At 42.7% G+C, this 19,744-nt stretch overlaps 1 protein-coding gene across 1 annotated transcript in view; it reads right to left on the bottom strand.

Annotated features, from left to right (window-relative positions):
* The window catches only part of igf2bp1 (insulin-like growth factor 2 mRNA binding protein 1), a 175,663-nt gene that overhangs the window by 86,850 nt on the left and 69,069 nt on the right, over positions 1-19,744 (bottom strand). The gene's annotated exons all lie outside the window — the stretch shown is intronic.

Raw genomic sequence — 19,744 nt, 5'->3', positions numbered from 1 at the left:
TGACCTCCACCCGTTCCCCTCCCCCTCAAATCCTGCCATTCACCTCTGAGGATGATAGGGGAAGACCGTTGAGGTGGAGACTGCAGTGTTACTCAAGAGGACACTTTCCAAAGCTGCAAATTCTGAATGTTATTGTTCAATCCTCCCATTCTACTGATGAGGAAAAAAGGAAATGGAGGTCCAGAATTAGAGGTGCACTGAGATCTCTGAGGTGGAGGGGTGAGACATGGAGGGATTTGAACAGAAAGATGCCTTCTTTAAAAATTAAATTGAGTATTTGCCAAACCAGAAGCCAGTGCAATATGGGTGAGCCCAGTGCATAACCACAGTACATGAGGAGGTAGCAGCACCAGAGGGTGAGTGGGGAGGTGGGGGCTGAAAGGCTGGGGAGGCTGGATAGCAAGCAATAAATCTCCAAATGAGAGACTTGCCAACAACTGAAATCGGAAATAAAGTCCTTGAAGCGAACCCACCCACGGTTTTAATTCCAAATTACAAAAATCTAAAGAAAGAATTTGTACTCTGATCTTTATCCCTGGCCTAATGGAGTATACCACAGTTGAGGCCTGAGTTAATTATTAGTTACTAGCTGCATGAAAGCTGATAGAAGTTTTTTTTTGGATGTTTAGCTGAGAACAGTCAAGGTTCCTCAACTGGTGTTTAAATTAGCCGCTGCTACCAAGCCAGAGAGAACAATAGCAGATTGTCAGCCCTGCAATATAAATCGCTTTAACCCCTTGTTATTGGCTCGGCTTGCTAATAAATCAGGAGGCAGCAGGGGATCTGAGGAGTCTGGGCCTGCTGTGCGGACTTTTCCACATTAACTGACTCACATTTTAGTGATTACCCCCCAAACTTTTTGAAGCTATTGAGGCTGTGATTTTTTTGTTTGGTCAACTCAACCAGTCCCTTCTGTCACAGTCATTGAATTCCCAGCATCCAGGCTGACTGGCAAGCAACAACAACAGTCTGTATTTGTATGATGCCTTTAATGCAGTGATAGGTCAGAGTGTTAAATCAGGGAAGATTTGATCGATGCCAGTGGGGTGTCCAACAAGAGCCAGAAGACTTTTCACAGCCCACAGTTTGGCCCACTTGCTCTCAGGGTGCCAGACAATTACATAAGAAAGTAGTCATGATTTGGAAAGACAACACAGATTTCATCCACCCTGGGGTTTATAAAGGCAACACGAGTCTCCTCCCACTCCACTTCATCCCACCCTATTGAAATATCCTCTAATCCTTGGTGGCTCTTGTGGCAGCATCTTTACTGCTTCATCCTAAAAGCCCTATGTTCAAGTCCCACCTGCTCCATTGGTGTACAGCATCATCTCTGTATGGGTTAGTCATGTGTTTTTCTAGCTTGCCCACTAAAATCCATCTGCACAATTCAACTACTGTGGAGTACTTCCACTTTCTCACTACTCTCTGATTAAAGAAGTTTCTTCTGAATTTCCAATGGGACATGTCATTGTCAGTGACTTACCTTATTTCTACAACACCAAGTTAAAAATCACATAACAGCAGGTTATAGTCCAACAGGTTTAATTGGAAGCACACTAGTTTTCGGAGCGACGCTCCTTCATCAGGTGGTTGTGGAGGACACAACTATAAGGCACAGAATTTATAGCAAAAGTTTACAGTGTGATGTAACTGAAATTATACATTGAAAAATACCTTTATAAAGTACAATTATACATTGTACTTTGCTCAAAAACTGCATGAATTCATGTAAAACTCTGTTATCTCACTTTTTAGATTAGAATGAATCTAAACATCATGGCACAGACAGAGAACACAGGGGGCTAACACCTTCAACATATTGTCTAGCTAACACCCATTGTTAGTTAACCTGAGAATGCAACTTTTAAAAAAAGGTTTTGTGATTTACACATGAAAGAAGTGAAACTATCATGGTATTCGAACAGATGAAAGACTCAACAGACAATCAAGGTATTTTTCAATGTATAATTTCAGTTACATCACACTGTAAACTTTTGCTATAAATTCTGAGCCTTATAATTGTGTCCTCCACAACCACCTGATGAAGGAGCAGTGCTCCGAAAACTAGTGTGCTTCCAATTAAACCTATTGGACTATAACCTGGTATTGTGTGATTTTTAACTTTGTACACCCCAGTCCAACACCGGCATCTCCAAATCATGTCTACAACACCAGTGATGGATTCTTACAGAGATGAAGATGCCTTCTCTACTTTTGTTGTGTTAAATCCTTTCGTAATTTTAAATATCTCCATTTTATTTTAATATGCTTCAGCCTATTCAATCTTTCCTGACAGTTATCGTGCCTCACCCTTGAGGAAGAACCTGCATTTATATCGCACATTTAGGGCTCTTGTGATACAGTGGTTTCACCCCCACCTCTGGGCCAGGAAGCCAATTTCAAGTCTCACCTTCTCCAGATGCACGTCATAACATGTCTGCAGAGGCTGACTTTATTCCTGATGAAGGGCTTTTGCCCGAAACGTTGATTTTACTGCTCATCGGATGCTGCCTGAATTGCTGTGCTCTTCCAGCACCACTGATCCAGAATCTGGAAATATCTGTAATATTTCACGGACCCAAACTTTTGCAAAGCACTGCATAAACAATGGTTCTGGGTCATTTCTCCCTCCACAACAACTTCCATTTGCATAGTTAAAAATCACACAACACCAGGTTATAGTCCAACAGGTTTATTTGGAAATTCCTGATGAAGGGCTTATGCTCAAATCATTGATTCTCCTGCTCCTTGAATGCTGCCTGACCTGCTATGCTTTTCCAGCAACACATTCTGGATTCTGATCTCCAGCATCTGCGGTCCTTACTTTCTCCTTTGTGATATTACGGTGGATCAAGGTGATAAGATTTTAAAGGAGGCAAATAAGGCTTATCGTCATCCCACCCCAGCCAATTCAACACTTTAGATATCTCTCTCCACCTCCTAATGCTGGTGTCAGACCGTAGTTAGAACTCTCCCTTGTATATTGTGCATTTCTTTCTCTCTGCTCTCTCAATTGCAGTGCCAAACTGACTGATATACTCCTTACTGCACTGCGGACCATGTGCAGGCAGATGGGATTAGTTTAGAATGGTATCACAGTCAGCACAGACATGGTGGGCTGAAGGGCCTGTTCCTGTGGTGTATAGTTCTATGTTCTATGTGCACTGATTGGCTTCTCCCCTCCTCCCTCTTACTACAGGGACACCCAAGGATAGGATTAGGGCAAGTCAGAAGCTATCCTTTAACCCTGGAGTGCCTCTAAATGCTGAGGATTGCTCTAACCTCCTCCACGAGAGCTGGTGCAATAGTGGTAATATCACTGGACTCTTAATCCTAGAACTCTGAAACTACTGCTCGAGGAAACAAAGTGTTGAATCCTAATTGTGACAGATGGTGAAATTTGAATTTTAAAAAAAGCTAATCTAATAGCATCTATGCCTATTAATTGTAGCAAAACCCATTGGGGTCATGAAGGAAATCTGCCATCCTGGTCTGGTCTGGTCTGGTCTAGCCTGCATGTGACTCCAGATCTACCGCAATGTTGCTGACTCACTATTGCTGCCTGCTGAGCAACTCCCATGAAAATATAAATAAATCCTCATCCACCCTTGGTAATATTAATAATGTGTTCCAGCCACCGCATCCTCTTACCTCTGAAATGCCTGCCACCTCTACACCCTACCCATCCTCCATCTACACAATCATCTGATATCTCTGTAACCTCCATCAGCCTTAATCCTTCCCCAATTCTGGTCTCTTGTCAATTGCTCCACAATTGGAGGAGTCTTCAGCTATCTGGGTTGCACACTCTGGAAACCCCTCCTTCAACCTTGTGTTATTCACTTACATCTTTCCTCAGATTGTCTCTTTTACCTAAAATTCATTCATTGGCTTGATGTCAACATTTGTCTGCCGATGCCTTTGTGAATTGCCTCAGGATGTTCTACCCCATTAAAGGCACTCTAAGTCCAATGATTGTTGCATCTTCAGGGAGGAGAAGAGGAGGAACTCAGGTCACATTAGATTCCCAAACATTTGTCCCATCCAGTGCAAAGCAGCCCGTAATACTGACACCTCATCCACCACCTTGAACATTCGCTCCCTTTTTCAATAGTTCACAGTAGCAGCAATGTGTACCATCTACAAGATGACTGTACCAATTCATCAAGTTTCCTTCATCAGCACCTTCCAAACCCACAACCATTACCATCTAGAAGGACAAGAGTAGCAGGCCCATGGGAACATCACCACCTGCAAATTCCTCTCTATTCACATTCTCACTTGAAAATATATCATCATTCATCCACTGTCACTGGGTCAAAATCCTAGAACTCCCTAGAAATCCTAGTACACTTCACCTGGCCAAAGGGCTATGCTTTGAAAGCTTGTGATTTCAAATACACCTGTTGGATTCTGACTGCATCCCTTCTGTACTGCACTCTCAGTAACCCTGCATTCAAGGACTGTAGTGGTTCAAGAAAGCAGTACACCAACACCTTCTCTAGAGCAAAGTTAAAAATCACACAACACCAAGTTATAGTCCAACAGGTTTAATTGGAAGCACACTAGCTTTCGAAGCGACGCTCCTTCATCAAGTGATTGTCACAATCACCTGATGAAGGAGCGTCGCTCCGAAAGCTAGTGTGCTTCCAATTAAACCTGTTGGACTATAACCTGGTGTTGTGTGATTTTTAACTTTGTACACCCCAGTCCAACACCGGCATCTCCAAATCTTCTCTAGAGCAAGTAGAGATGAACAATAAATGCTAGTCTAGACAGTGTTGTCAACTTCCTATGAACAAATAAAAACAAAATCTGTGTGTGGTGTCCTGTCACACACTGAAACCTCAGACCAATCTGCCAGTCCAGACAAAGCCTGGTTCTGAAAAACTGATGTTTCTGAGATACTTATCATGGGCTAACTCTAATCAGCAGTGAGCAGGTCAATCAATGGTTACATTGATTATCCAAAATATTTTTTGAACATGAGTGCTATATTTTAATCTCCAAATTCAGTCAGTTTTTGTATGTTTATTGTGTCCAAGGAACTTGCAGGAAATCAGTCTTCATCAACAGGTTCACGTATGATACAACCCCAGCATACATTTCGCAGTCTGTCACTGAAATCTCTACCCTCACCCAAACTTTACAATGCCACAGGATTTTAAATTCTGCTCCTCATGCAGATCAGGTACCAATCAAAATAATATTAAAATACACCCACTCACATGGACATATACACTCTCAGTTGAAACTTTATTGCTGGAACAGCACAGCAGGTCAGGCAGCATCCAGGGAACAGGAGATTCGACGTTTCGGGCACAGGACACTCTCACACATATACACACACTCTCCCATAAACACGCACATATTCACACTCTCTCACACACTTACATATATACCCACACTCTCTCACACACATACCAACACACACATACATAGACAGACATGCCCACTCACGTATACATAGGCACACCACCTCGACACACAGCTCTCATTTCAGTAACTCTGCCACAGCTTGCAATACCACTATTCTCCCCTTTTCCTTTGCCTGCACACCCCTATCTTGCCGTCCAATCAAACCCAGGATTTATAAGAACAGGAAGAGGCCATTCGGCCTCACACTGCTATTCACCTCAGCATTTAGCTCCATATCTGAAACCACACACTCAACAAAAGAAGTTGGCTCATTTCAGTCTTGAAAGCTCTAATTGAATCAGTTCGCAATTTTATTCTTGCGCTCCAGGTTTTCACCCCAGTTTATGTGAGAAAAGTGACTCCTTAACAACCTGTAACATTACGGTTCCTATCTTTCTGGTTTCATAATAATATGGATTGGATGATTTGCATAATCTGATTGTAGTCAGTGTGTTCGTGGGTCTGACATGCAAGCAGCTGTGGTGTTGTTCGGGAGGGGTGGGGACGCAGGGCTGGGTGGCGTGGATGGGAAGATGTCAAGTCGAGTCAGGCAGAGCCTCTGTCTCTCTTTCTAACCCTATTCACACGGCGCCAGGCTGCACACAATGATTCTGAGGCCCCTTTCTTTCTGTGCTGCCCAGGAGCCTGCAGTTCAGCAGCAGAAACAAAGCAGATGTTGTACAATGACCATTAAAAAAAAGCGCAATTTCTAGGTGCTGAAACCACGAGCAGTAAAAAAAGCCATTGCATTACGTAGCAGAAACATTACGAGGAGCTTCATAAGATTGATCAAACAAAATTGTTGATACTGAACCACACAAGGAGCTGTTAATGTCGGTACTAGAAGCTTGGTCAGTGAGTGAACTTTAAGGAACATCTTACGGGAGGAAGAGCTGGAGGAAATCACAAAGCTTACGGCCTCTCTAAGCAGCTGAAAGCAAGACACACATAGGTGGAAGGATCAAAATCAGAGGCGAACAGAGACCACGAAGGGTTGTACGTCTAGGGTGAAACATAATTCTGAGGCTTCCAGTCGTCATGGATAAACAGGCAAATGTGGGGAGTGATGTACTATACATACCAGGATGAAGCCCACAACCTCATGTAACCAGAAATGGATTTGAGCCTAGCTGGTTCCACTTTACGTGAATGATCTTGTATTTACACTGTACCTTTAACAGCCTCAGAAGAACTTAAAAACTACTGACAAATCAATTTAAAAAGTTTTTTTTAAAATAAAGGTGCTGTCATGTAGCAAACGTGACAGTGTATTTGCACACAGCAAGCTCCCACAAACAATTAATGCAATAACTGTCATATTGTCTGTTTTCTTTTAATGACATTAGTTGAAGGATAAATTTTGACCAGAATGCCCTGCTTTTCTCCCTGTATGTTATACAAACTTTCACATCTGCCTGGGTGGGTAGATGTGACCTGAATTTAACATCTCATTCAGAATGCTGCACAAACTCCCTATAACTGGTGAGAGATTACGTTGGAATTTTATGAAAGTTGGTAAATGGGAAGTGATTTAAACAATTGGAATTCCATAATGTGGGAGTGGACTGGAAGTGATTCGGTCCATTGGAATTCTTTACATGAAGTTGTTGGAGGATCTATCAAACCAGTGCCATCATTCTTACTTTCCCTTTTATTTTTTAATTGTCGGTCACAGTTGGAGCAGAGTTAAAGTTCAGTAGGTAGTGCTTTTGCATCTGAGTCAGACAGTCGTGGGTTCAAATCCGACTCCTTAGCATGGGCATAAATGTCCCTACCATAGAATCCTCACAGGCCCTTCGGCCTAACAAGTGCACACCAACCCTCCGAAGAGTATCCCACCCAAACCCATTCCCCTACCCTACATTTACCCCTAACTAACACATCCCTGAACACTATGGGCAATTTAGCATGGCAATTCACCTAACCTGAAGGCCTATCACTGTCCAGTACTATATTGAAGGGCCACTTTTCAGATGAGGTATTAAATTCTGCCCTTTCAGTTGGCAATAAAAGATCACAAAGTATTATTTTGAAGCAGACCTTTTATGTTGGGCTATGGTGGGTTGGCCAGTTGATCCTGGTGGAGCTGCTGGTGGCAATCCCAGTAACTGGCAGAAAAACTGCCTGGCACCCCTTCAATGACCTGTGACCTCTCTCCTGGGAAACTGAGTCAGAGACGGGTCAGATGCAAATGAGGGCCAGTTTGAAAAGCACTCAATAACTTGTGGACCACTCAATCTTCACCAGAAAACAGGGGGTGCAAAAATACTGACAGAGAAAAAGCTACACAAGCAAACACTTCGTGCTGTCGCACTGTCACTTTGATGAGCTGTTTACAGCACCAGCATTCTGGAATAACATCTGTATTACACCGAGATTACTCAAGACGTTAGTGTAGCTTGGGAAGTGATTCCCTTCACTCCACTGAGCTCAAGATTTCACCAACTCCACCTATACTCACTGTTCCAGTCTGTGTAGAAGTTACAACATGGAACCAACCGGTGCTGATGTAAACAGTTAGTTCAACCATAAATTCTTGTGAATTGCAGCTTTGTAACTGACAGACCCCGAGACCCGTCCCTGTAACACACTGAAAGACCCCACACCCCTGACTGTAACACCAGCATATAGCCGACACCCCTCACTATAATACTGCAGCCTTTGATGAAACAGGCAATTTTCTTTGTGACTCCTATATTAACAGCGAAGCCACACAAACCACCCTCTGAAAGCACATCCCACTGCAGCTGTCTGAATGTAAATGGCTTGTAGAGCAGCAGCTCGGATGCTCCAGAGCACTTAAGTGAAAATTACCATTATTAAACACAGGCAATTGACTGCTAAAGTGTGTTAAATTAATTATTCTGTTTTTAACATTTCCATTTGTCTCCTGCATGTGCCTCACACGCGTACATCAAAACGGCTGTTTCTGTTTCTGTGCAGCGTAGCTGAACATTCTCGATGAATGATTCAAGTTCACACGCCGTGTTTTTATTTAGACCCCTCCCTTGACTTGGGAACACTCCGTGGGGCTTGTCCAATATGTTATGCAGATGACTCTATGTTACACACAATCCATTTATATTATTAATATAATTATGAATCTTCTGCCGGGTACATCTTGCCCATCACGCTTTGGGTGGCATGGTCTATATAGATGCAAATTAATGCCACATTTCCATGTGATTGGATCATGCTTAACACACGCCAGATGAAAGAAAAGAACAAGTCACAGCAGAGCATGTCAGTACCAAACCAATCAGAAAAGGGGAAGAGTCAACCAATCCGGAACTGACAAGGACTCAAGAAAATGACAAATCAAGCCGAGGCACCAAATCAAGATCAGCTAATAAGAAAATATCTGCCTTAAAATCCTGAAAAATAGTCTGATTACTTGTTTTTCAACAAAATACAACCATACGTTGTGGTGAGAATCAAATAGGTGTCAAAATAAATTCATGAAATGCAAATCTAAGAACAAAAGGAATGGGAGCAGCCAGAACCTTAAACCTGCACTTTCACTCACTGCAGGATTTCTGCTCTTTTCCCTTCCGACCCCAGGCCACTCAGTTCATATAGTGATCCCCTCCCCAACAAAAAAAACACTTTTGATCTCTGATCTCAATCTTGAGTACACTCATTAACCGGTTACCCACACAGCTTGCTGCTGTGCAGGGTTCCAAAGATTTACAGCTCACAGTAAGCATTCTCCTCATTGTGGGCCTAAATGGAACATGTGTTATTCAGAGACTCTGGCCCCATTCCTTGACTCTTGAGCTATGGGGAAGAGCTTTCTTAGGAACCTTTTTTATGTAAAGTATCATTTCTCATGCTTCTAAAGGCTATAGACCCATTTTAGTCAATCTCTCATCATAGAACTGCCATCTGAGACCAGGAATCCATCTGGTGAACCCACCACCAGGGATATATTTCCCTCCCCACCCCTTTCCGCCTTCTGCAAAGACCATTCCCTCTGTGACTACCTGGTCAGGTCCACGCCCTCCTACAACCCACCCTCCTGTTCTGGCATCTTCCCCTGCCATCACAGGAATTGCAAAACCTGCGCCCACACCTCCTCCCTCACCTCCATCCAAGGCCCTAAAGGAGCCTTCCACATCCATCAAAAGTTTTACCTGCACATCCACCAATATCATTTATTGTATCCGTTGCTCCCGATGCGGTCTCCTCTGCATTGGGGAGACTGGACGCCTCCTAGCAGAGCGCTTTAGGGAACATCTCTGGGACACCCGCATCAATCAACCACACCGCCCTGTGGCCCAACATTTCAACTCCCCCTCCCACTCAGCCGAGCACATGGAGGTTCTGGGCCTCCTTCATCGCCGCTCCCTCACCACCCAACGCCTGGAGGAAGAATGCCTCATCTTCCCCCTCGGAACACTTCAATCCCAGGGCATCAATATGGACTTCACCAGTTTCCTCATTTCCCCTTTCCCCACTTCACCCCAGTTCCAAACTTCCAGCTCAGCACCGTCCCCATGACTTGTCCTACCTGCCTATCTTCTTTTCCACCTATCCACTCCACCCTCCTCTCTGACCTATCACCTTCATCCCACTCCAATCCACCCATTGTACTCTTTGCTACCTTCCCTCACCCCCCTCCCTTACCTATCACCTTAATCCCCACCCCACTCACCTATTGTACTCTATGCTACTTTCTCCCCACCCCCACCCTCCTCTCATTTATCTCTCCACCTTTCAGGCTCTCTGCCTGTATTCCTGATGAAGGGCTTTTGCCCGAAACGTCGATTTTCCTGCTCCTCAGATGCTGCCTGAACTCCTGTGCTTTTTCAGCACCACTCTACTCCAGAATCTGGTTTCCAGCATCTGCAGCCATTGTTTTTACCTGGTTTTTAGTCTCAGGAGAGTACATTTCTTGGATAAGCAGATCAAAACTGTGCACAGTACTCCAGGTATGATCTCACTGAAGTCATGTATAGTTGTAGCAATACTTGGAGTGACATAGTGACTCGGTGGTTAGCACTGCAACCTCACAGCACCAGGGACCTGGATTTGATTCCTGCCTCGGGCAACTGTGTAGAGTTTTCACATTGTCCCTGTGTCTGTGTGGGTTTCCTCCCACAATCCAAAGATGTGCTGGTCAGTTGAATTGGCTATGCTAAATTGCCCATAGTGTTAGGTGCATTAGTCAGGGGTAAATAAAGGGTAGGGGAATGGGTCTGGGTGGGTTACTCTTTGGACGGTTGGTGTGGACTTGTTGGGCCGAATGGCCAGTTTCCATGCTGTAAGGAATCTGATCTACTTCCTTATTTTTGTATTGAAATCCCCTTGCAATTAAACCTAACATACCATTTGGTTTTCTAATTGTTTACTGGTGCTGTTTTTAAAAAATGTGTTCACGACCTGTTATCAAATTGGACCATTTGAGCTTTTGGTTACAAGTTTCAACTCCTTTACCTGTGAAACTCAAGAGTATATAGACCAAGATTTCTTTATCCTACAACACTGGCGTGAAATGAGAGTGTTGCTGTATGGGTCAGCATTTATTGCCCATCACTAATTATCTTTGAGAAAATGGTGAAGAGTTATCTCCTTGAACCATTGCAGTTCATTTGGTGTAGGTGGACCCACAGAGTCATTAAGAGGGGGCTTCCAAACTTTGACCCGGCAATATAGAAAATTGCCAACATATGCCTTATACACAAAATGCTAGATAAATCCAACCTGACCAATTATTGGCCCATCAATTTACTTAATCATCAGTAAAGTGATGGAAGGTGTAAGCAATAGCACTAACAAGCAACACCTGCTTAGCAGTAACCTTTTCTCCTTGGCTCAAATGTGGGTAAAAGTGATGAAAATCTGAGGGAGGTTGAGATACCAAGGAGCCTTAGCAAATCTAGAATCATCATCTCCATCACTGTCTCCAGAAAGTGAATTCAGCCAGTTATAACTGATCCAGTGTTCACAGCGTGTGTGCAAAGTGATTTTTTTCTTCTTGAATTCAACAGATGTTTAACCGAAGTACTTCTAAGAATATGCTACAACATTTTAAAAAAAGATTTGGAAGTTGTGTGTGTTATTTTTCAAGAGGATAGTTATATATATTTGTACAGTTTAAATCCTTTGGCTGACTTATTTCTGGTATTGAGCTAAATACAGTTTGATATGTATCTATCATTGACAATATCACCTTCCTTTCCAAATTTTGTTGTGATCACTGCAGGAGTGATGTAATGCAAGGAATTAGTCCATTGCTCCTAACTCAATTGCAACACCTTTCTGAGATGAGAGTCCAAAAGAGCGCACAATACCCCAGTCTCACCAAGGCTCTACACAAATGCAGAAAGACATCCTTATTCCTTCACTCAAATCTCCTTGTGATGAATGCAGTGACACTACACTAGCTATACTAACTCATTACATAAAATGTGTCACATCATTCCAAATTGTGATAATAGGTTTGATACAAACGTAACTTCCTTTTCATCAGAACATGTTGACAACACTTCACATATTTGCTTTTCTGAGGACCATGTTATTATTTAATCATAGCTTCCAGCATTTTCGGGTGAACTGACTTGTTCTTTGTTTACTTCTGCCTTTGATTTGATTCTTGAGGGTGCTATGAGCTAGTGAGGGCAGGAATAGGAGGATAGAGCAGATGAATGCATGACTGAGGAGCTGGTATTTAGGAGAAGGATTCACATTTTTGGATCATTGGAATTTCTTTTGGGGTAGAAGTGACCTGCACAAGAAGGACGGATTGCATCTAAATTAGAAGGGGAGGAATATACTGGCAGGGAGATTTGCTAGAGCTGCTCATGAGGATTTAAACTAGTTACAGTGGTGGTGGGTGGGGGGAGGGAGGACCCAGGGAGATAGTGAGGAAAGATATCAATCTGAAATTGGTACAGTTGAGATCAGAAGAGAGTCAAACAGTCAGGGCAGGCAGGGACAAGGTAGGACTAATAAATTAACATGCATTTATTTCAATGCAAGGGTCCTAATGGGGAAGGCAGATGAACTCAGGACATGGTTAGGAACATGGGACTGGGATATCATAGCAATTACGGAAACATGGCTCAGGGACGGGCAGGACTGGCAGCTTAATGTTCCAGGATACAAATGCTACAGGGAGGCAAGAGAGGAGGGGGAGTGGCATTTTTGATAAGGGATAGCATTACAGCTGTGATGAGGGAGGATATTCCTGGAAATACATCCAGAGAAGTTATTTGAGAAATAAGAAAGGGATGATCACCTTGTTGGGATTGTATTATAGACTCCCTAATAGTCAAATGGAAATTAAGAAACAAACTTGTAAGGAGATCTCAGCTTTCTGTAAGAATAATAGGGTGGTTATGGTAAGGGATTTTAACTTTCCAAACTGTGGTTATATAGTTGAGCTAAACTTGACATACATCGACTGGGACTGCCATAGTGTTAACGGTTTAGATGGAGAGGAATTTGTTGAGTGTGTACAAGAAAACTTTCTGATTCAGTATGTGGATGTACCTACTAGAGAAGGTCCAAAACTTGACCTACTCTTGGAAAATAAGGCAGGGCAGGTGAATGAGGTGTCAGTGGGAGAGCACTTTGTGGCCAGCGACCATAATTCCATTAGATTTAAAATAGTGATGGAAAAAGATAGACCAGATCTAAAAGTTCTAAACTGGAGAAAGGCTAATTTTGACAGTATTAGGCAAGAACTTTCAAAAGCTGATTGGGGGCAGATGTTCTCAGGTAAAGGGATGGTAGGAAAATAGGAAGCCTTCAGGAATGAGATAACGAGAATCCAGAGAAAGTATATTCCTGTTAGGGTGAAAGGGAAGGCTGGTAACTATACGGAATGCTGGATGACTAAAGAAATTGATGGTTTGGTTAAGAAAAAGAAGGAAGCATATGAAAGGTATAGATCATGTGAATCGTTAGAAGAGTATAAAGGAAGTAGGTGTATACTTAAGAGGGAAATCAGGAGGGTAAAGAGGAGACATGAGATAGCTTTGGCAAATAGAATTAAGGAGAATCCAAAAGGCTTTTCCAAATACATTAAGAATAAAAGGGTAACTAGGGAGAGAATACAGCCCCTCAAAGTTCAGGAAGGCGGCCTTTGTGTGAAGCAGCAGAAAATGGGGGAGATATTAGATGAGTATTTTGCATCAGTAATTACTGTGAAAAAGAATATGGGAGATATAGAATGTAGGGAAATAGATGATGACATTTTACAGAGGAGGAAGTGCTGGATGTCTTGAAATGCATAATGGTGGATAAATACCCAGGACCTGAACAGGTGTATCCTAGAACTCTGTGGGAAGCTAGAGAAGTGGTTACTGGGCCTCTTGCTGAGATATTTGTATCATCAATAGTCACAGGTGAGGTGCTGGAAGACTGGAGGTTGGCTAACGCGGTGCCACAGTTTAAGAAGTTTGGTAAGGACAAGCCAGGGAAATATAGACCAGTGAGCGTGACCTCGGTGGTGGGCAAGTTGTATCTTAAGGGACAGGATGTACATGTATTTGTAAAGGCAAGGACTGATTAGGGATAATCAACATGGCTTTGTGCGTGGGAAATCATTTCTCACAAACTTGATTGAGTTTTTTGAAGAAGTAACAAAGAGGATTGATGAGGGCAGAGCAGTAGATGTGATCTATCTGGACTTCAGTAAGGCGTTCGACAAGGTTCCCCATGGGAGATTGGTTAGCAAGGTTAGATCTCACGGAATATAGGGAGAACTAGCCATTTGGATACAGAACTGTCTCAAAGGTAGGAAGACAAAGTGTGGTGATGGAGGGTTGTTTTTCAGACTGGAGGCCTGTGACCAGTGGAGTGCCACAAGGATTGGTCCACTACTTTTTGTCATTTGCATAAATAATTTGGATGTGAGCATAAGTGGTACAGTTAGTAAGTTTAAAGATGACACCAAAATTTGAGGTGTAGGGGATAGTGAAGAGGGTTATCTCAGATTACAGCAGGATCTTGACCAGATGGGCCAATGGGCTGAGAAGTGGCAGATGGAGTTTAATTCAGATAAATGCAAACTGCTGCATTTTGGGAAAGCAAATCTTAGCAGGACTTATACACTTAATGGTAAGGTCCTAGGGAGTGTTGCTGAACAAAGAGACCTTGGAGTGCAGGTTCATAGCTCCTTGAAAGTGGAGTCACAGGTAGATAGGATAGTGAAGGCGGCTTTTGGTATGCTTTCCTTTATTGGTCAGAGTATTGAGTACAGGAGTTGGGAGATCATGTTGCGGCTGTACAGGACATTGGTTAGGCCACTGTTGGAATATTGCATGCAATTCTGGTCTCCTTCCTATCGGAAAGATGTTGTGAAACTTGAAAGGGTTCAGAAAAGATTTACAAGGATGTTGCCAAGGTTGGAGGATTTGAGATATAGGAAGAGGCTGAACAGGTTGGGGCTGTTTTCCCTGGAGTGTCAGAGGCTGAGGGGTGACCTTATAGAGGTTTACAAAATCATGAGGGGCATGGATAGGATAAATAGACAAAGTCTTTTCCCTGGGGTTGGGGAGTCCAGAACTAGAGGGCATAAGTTTAGGGTGAGAGGGGAAAGATATAAAAGAGACTAAGGGGAAACTTTTTCACACAGAGGGTGGTACGTGTATGGAATGAGCTGCCAGAGGAAATAGTGGAGGCTGGTACAATTGCAACATCTAAAAGGCATTTAGATGGGTATATGAATAGGAAGGGTTTGGAGGGGTATGGGCCGAGTGCTGGCAAGTGGAACTAGATTGGGTTGGGATATCTGGTCGGCATGGACGGGTTGGACCGAAGGGTCTGTTTCCATGCTGTACATCTCTATGACTCTATGATTGCGGAGGATCCCTGATTTATGAACTCAAACTTACAAACGCAATCTTGTATAGTCATGTAATTTTAAAGATCTGAAATATGAATGTTTCCTGTACTTAGGAACAGCTGCTTTATATTGTCCTGCATTGTGTTCTGACTTGCAAATGGACTTGAACAGAATCAATTAACACCCTGGGGACTACCTGCTCAGAAACCCATGACTGTGCAATTGCTTAGATCTGACAGACTTACTTGGCGCCCCAAATGAACTGATGATAGGAAGAGAGAGAGAGAAGAGTTTGTAGAGGGAATTTCAGAGTTTAAGGCAGCTGAAAGCTTAGTTGCTAACAGTGGATTGATGAAAACTGGAAATGTCCAAGGAACCAGAAATTGAGGAGTGCAGAAATCTTGAAGTATTCTGGTGATAGAGGATTCCTGATGAAGGGCTTATGCCCGAAACATTGACTCTCCTGCTCCTCGGATGCTGCCTGACCTGCTGTGCTTTTCCAGTGCCACACTTTACAACACTGATGTTAGAGGAGGTCAAACAACTAATATGACTGTAGATCCCATAAAATTACCCTGATTGGAAGTTGAGGGGAATTGGGGTGCACCAAAAAAATGATTAATCTGAAGAAAGATTGACTTCATCGTTTAAAGTCATAGAGTCACAGAAATGTACAGCACGGAAATAGACCCTTTGATCCAACTCATCCATGCCAACCAGATATCATAACCTAATCAGTTCCATTTGCCAGCACTTGAGAAAAGAGAGGACTGCAGATGCTGGAAAATTAGAGATGGAAAGTGTGGCATTAGAAAAGCACAGCAGATCAGGCAGCATCCGAGAAGTGGGAGAATCGATGTTTCGGGCATTAAGCCCTTCATCAGGAATGGCTTATGAAGGGCTTATGCCCAAAACATCAACTCTCCTACTCCTTGGATGCTGCCTGACCTGCTGTTTTTTCCAGCACCACCCTTTTCGATTCTTCATCACTTAATTGGAACAATTGGTTGCTGTGTCAAGATTTATTTTTAAACCAAATATATCAGAACTGTGTTCACATATCATAATTCACAGGTCATCAACTCAGTTCCTCTGCCCACAGGTGCTGTCTGATCTGAAGAGTGTTTCCAGTACTTTACCTTTTATATATTTCAAAAGGCACTTGCTTATGTGACAGAAGCCTTTCGAGGTTTAGAATGTGGTTGTCATTTTAAAATACTCCAAAATATTTCTGCTTATAGCCCTGTTTGTAATACAACTGAATTCAGCACAACAACAGAATGAATCCTGAGTCAAAATGTGTGGTGCTGGAAAAGCACAGCAAGTCAGCCAGCATCCAAGGAGCAGGAGAGTCAACGTCTCGGGCATAAGCCCTTCATCAGGAATGTGGGGGATCCTGAGGGGGGAAGGTAACTTGGCAGGCAATGGGTAGATGAAGGTGGAGGGTGATGGTGATAGATCAGAGTCCTGCTAACTCATTAGAAAACTTCCTGCCCCTTGGTTTTTATTGAGTCACGTGTGGTGCTGGAACCTGTGATCAAGGTGGCCTCTAATTCAGCAACAAGTTGAATTTTATATAGTGCCTTTAACACATTACAAACTTTCCAAACATGGGGATGCAGTGGTATAATATCAATGGACCTGTAATCCAGAACACCAGGCTAATTTTCAGGGGAAACAAAAACAGAGAATGATTGGAGAAACACATTAGGTCTGGCAGCATCTGAAGAGAGAAAGCAGAGTTAACACATTGAGTCCTATGACCCTTCTAAGGGCTTGAATCTAACCATGGCAGACGGTGAAATTTGAATTCAATGAAAATCTTGTATGAAAAGCTAGTCTAATGATGATCATGGTTGATGGATGGTTATGAAAATTCCTCCGATTCACTAATGTCCTTCAGGGAAGGAAATATGCCACCCTTACCTGGTCTGTGACGACTACATGTGACTCCAGGTTCACACCAAAGCTGTTGCCATCTGGGCAAAATCTTTAGTCAGCAATACCACTTCCAAAGATGTATTTGAAAATTTCCCCAGGGACTGTTTCAAACAAGGTTTGGGATGGAATTGTGTAACTTTATTAAAAGGGTTAATTTTTAAGGAACAACTTGACAATCCAGATACCCCAGCTGTCTGAGTAGCTACAATCATTAACATGTTCCCTCAAAGTTAATAGAACATAGAACAGTACAGCACAGGAACAGGCACTTCAGCCCATAATGTTGTGCCGAACATGATGCTAAATTAAACTAATCCCTTCTGCCTGCCCTTGGTCCATATCCCTCCATTTCTTGCATATTCATGTGCTTATCTAAAAGTCCCTTAAACACCCCTATTGGATCTGCCTCCAACAACCCCCCCAACAGTCTGTCCCAGATTCTTACCATTCTGTGTAAAAAACTTGCCTCTCACATCTCCTTTGAACATTCCCCCCTCTCACCTTAAATACATGCTCCATTGGTATTAGGCACTTCAACTCTAGGAGAAAGAATCTAACCATCAACCCGACCTATGCATCTCATGATTTTATAAACTTCTATCAAGTCTCCGCTCAGTCTCAGCTACTCCGGAGAAAACAACCTGAGGTTTTCTCGCCTCTCCTTATAGCTCATACCCTCTAAACCAGGCAGCATCCTGGTAAGCTCTTCGACACTCTCTCCAAATCTCCACATCCTTTCTGTAATGTGGCAACCAGAATTGAATGCAGTTGACAAATGACAATGAATCAAACAATTTAGACAGAGCGAGGAGGGTTGCGATCCTCTGTTGTGAAGAATTACCTCCCAACTACTCCTTTCCACTCCTCAGGAGCTAATATGGAGGCAGACAGGCAGTAAACACCGTTCTAAATCTGAGAGGATGGACCCTGCCATAGTGGGGAATGGCAATGAACACAAACCCCAACATACCCATAGCTGTCTGATTTCGTTTCGCAAACTGCAAAATAAAATAACACTTACAAATCCTTTCTCCTAAAAGTAATCTGTTGAGACTGAGAGCTATTTGAAAATTCCACAGCTGAGTCTAATAGATATTTGTTCAGCAAGGGTTACAAAACCAAGGATGTTAAGACTTTGTGCATACAGTCAGCTAAATTCTAACTGAAGAGCAGAAGAGGCTTGATGGTCAGAGTGGCATCCTCTTTCATTTACCTGGCCTCTTCATCAGGAGGCAGGAGGGGGCTTACTAACTCCTACTTAATGTTTGTGTTTCTGACTTCTTTAAAAAGCTTCTCCTACAGGGATTACAGAAGCTTTCCATCCTCAGTTATCCTCTGAATACATAGATATGGTGAAGAAATCACTCAATGTTTGGATCTCTAAAACAATTAACCATTGAATACTGTAATTATCATTTGCCTGCCTGATTCATAAATCAACATGGAGCTGCCCAGAGAAGCCAATGATCTATGGCTAGCATTAACTACATAAGAAAACACACAGTGAAATGTAGCTTGCAACAAACTCCTTTTCTGCAAAAGAAAAATGTACAAACTATCCACCGAACTGTGAAACAATTATTGTTTTCAATTTTCATTTCATCATGCCTTTATGTTGTAAGACATGGCAAGCTTTTCAGGAGTTATCCAGCAAGATTTCACACTGTACATGAGACATATCAGGACAGGTGAGGGATAGGTCGAAAAGGTAAGTTTTAAGGAGAACTAATTGCATGGTGGTTGGAGAACTTTAATGAGTGGAACACTAGAACTTGGAGATATAGTAGCTGAAGGCACAGCACCCATTGCTGGCCAGTTAAAATTAGGGATATACAAGATGCCAGAATTAAATTTGGTTTGATTTATTGCTGTCACATGTACCTAAGTACAGTGAAAAATTTTGTTTTGTCAACAATACAGGCAAATCATAGCAAACAACGGCATACAAATCATAGGGTGCTTAGACAGAGCGAGGCATATGAGGTTATGACTGTACTGTTATGACCTTGCACAAAAGCAAGGTCTATATTGATTTGGAGATGCCGGTGTTGGACCGGGTGTACAAAGTTAAAAATCATACAACACCAGGTTATAGTCCAACAGGTTTAATTGGAAGCACTAGCTTTCCGAGTGCTGCTCCTTCATCAGGTGGTTGATCACCTGATGAAGGAGCAGTGCTCCGAAAGCTAGTGCTTCCAATTAAACCTGTTGGACTATAACCTGGTGTTGTGTGATTTTTCTTTTAACCAAGGTCTATATTAGATTTGAAATTAGAGAGGCCCATTCAGCAGTCCTGATAGCAGCAGGAAAGAAGCTGTTGGTGCGTGTGCTTACGTTTCTGTATCTTCTGCCTGATGGAAAAGGTTGTAGCAGAACATTACCAGGGTGGGAGGGATCTTTGATAATATTGGTAGCATTTCTGCAGCAATAAGAGGTGTAAATGGAATCCATGGATGAGAGGTTGGCCTCCATGATGGTCTGGGCACACAGCTTTCTGTAGTTTCTTTTGGTCCAGGGCAGAAGAGTTGCAATCCCAAGTCATTATGCACTAAGTAGAATGCTTTCTGTTGTGTTGGTGAAGGTCCTTAT

The sequence above is a fragment of the Chiloscyllium plagiosum genome, unplaced genomic scaffold (assembly GCF_037043375.1).
Source record: "Chiloscyllium plagiosum isolate Xiang-an unplaced genomic scaffold, Cpla_swu_hap1 HiC_scaffold_32, whole genome shotgun sequence".
In the NCBI taxonomy this organism is placed as follows: Eukaryota; Metazoa; Chordata; class Chondrichthyes; order Orectolobiformes; family Hemiscylliidae; genus Chiloscyllium; species Chiloscyllium plagiosum.
This window is presented reverse-complemented; position numbering and strand designations above follow the sequence as displayed.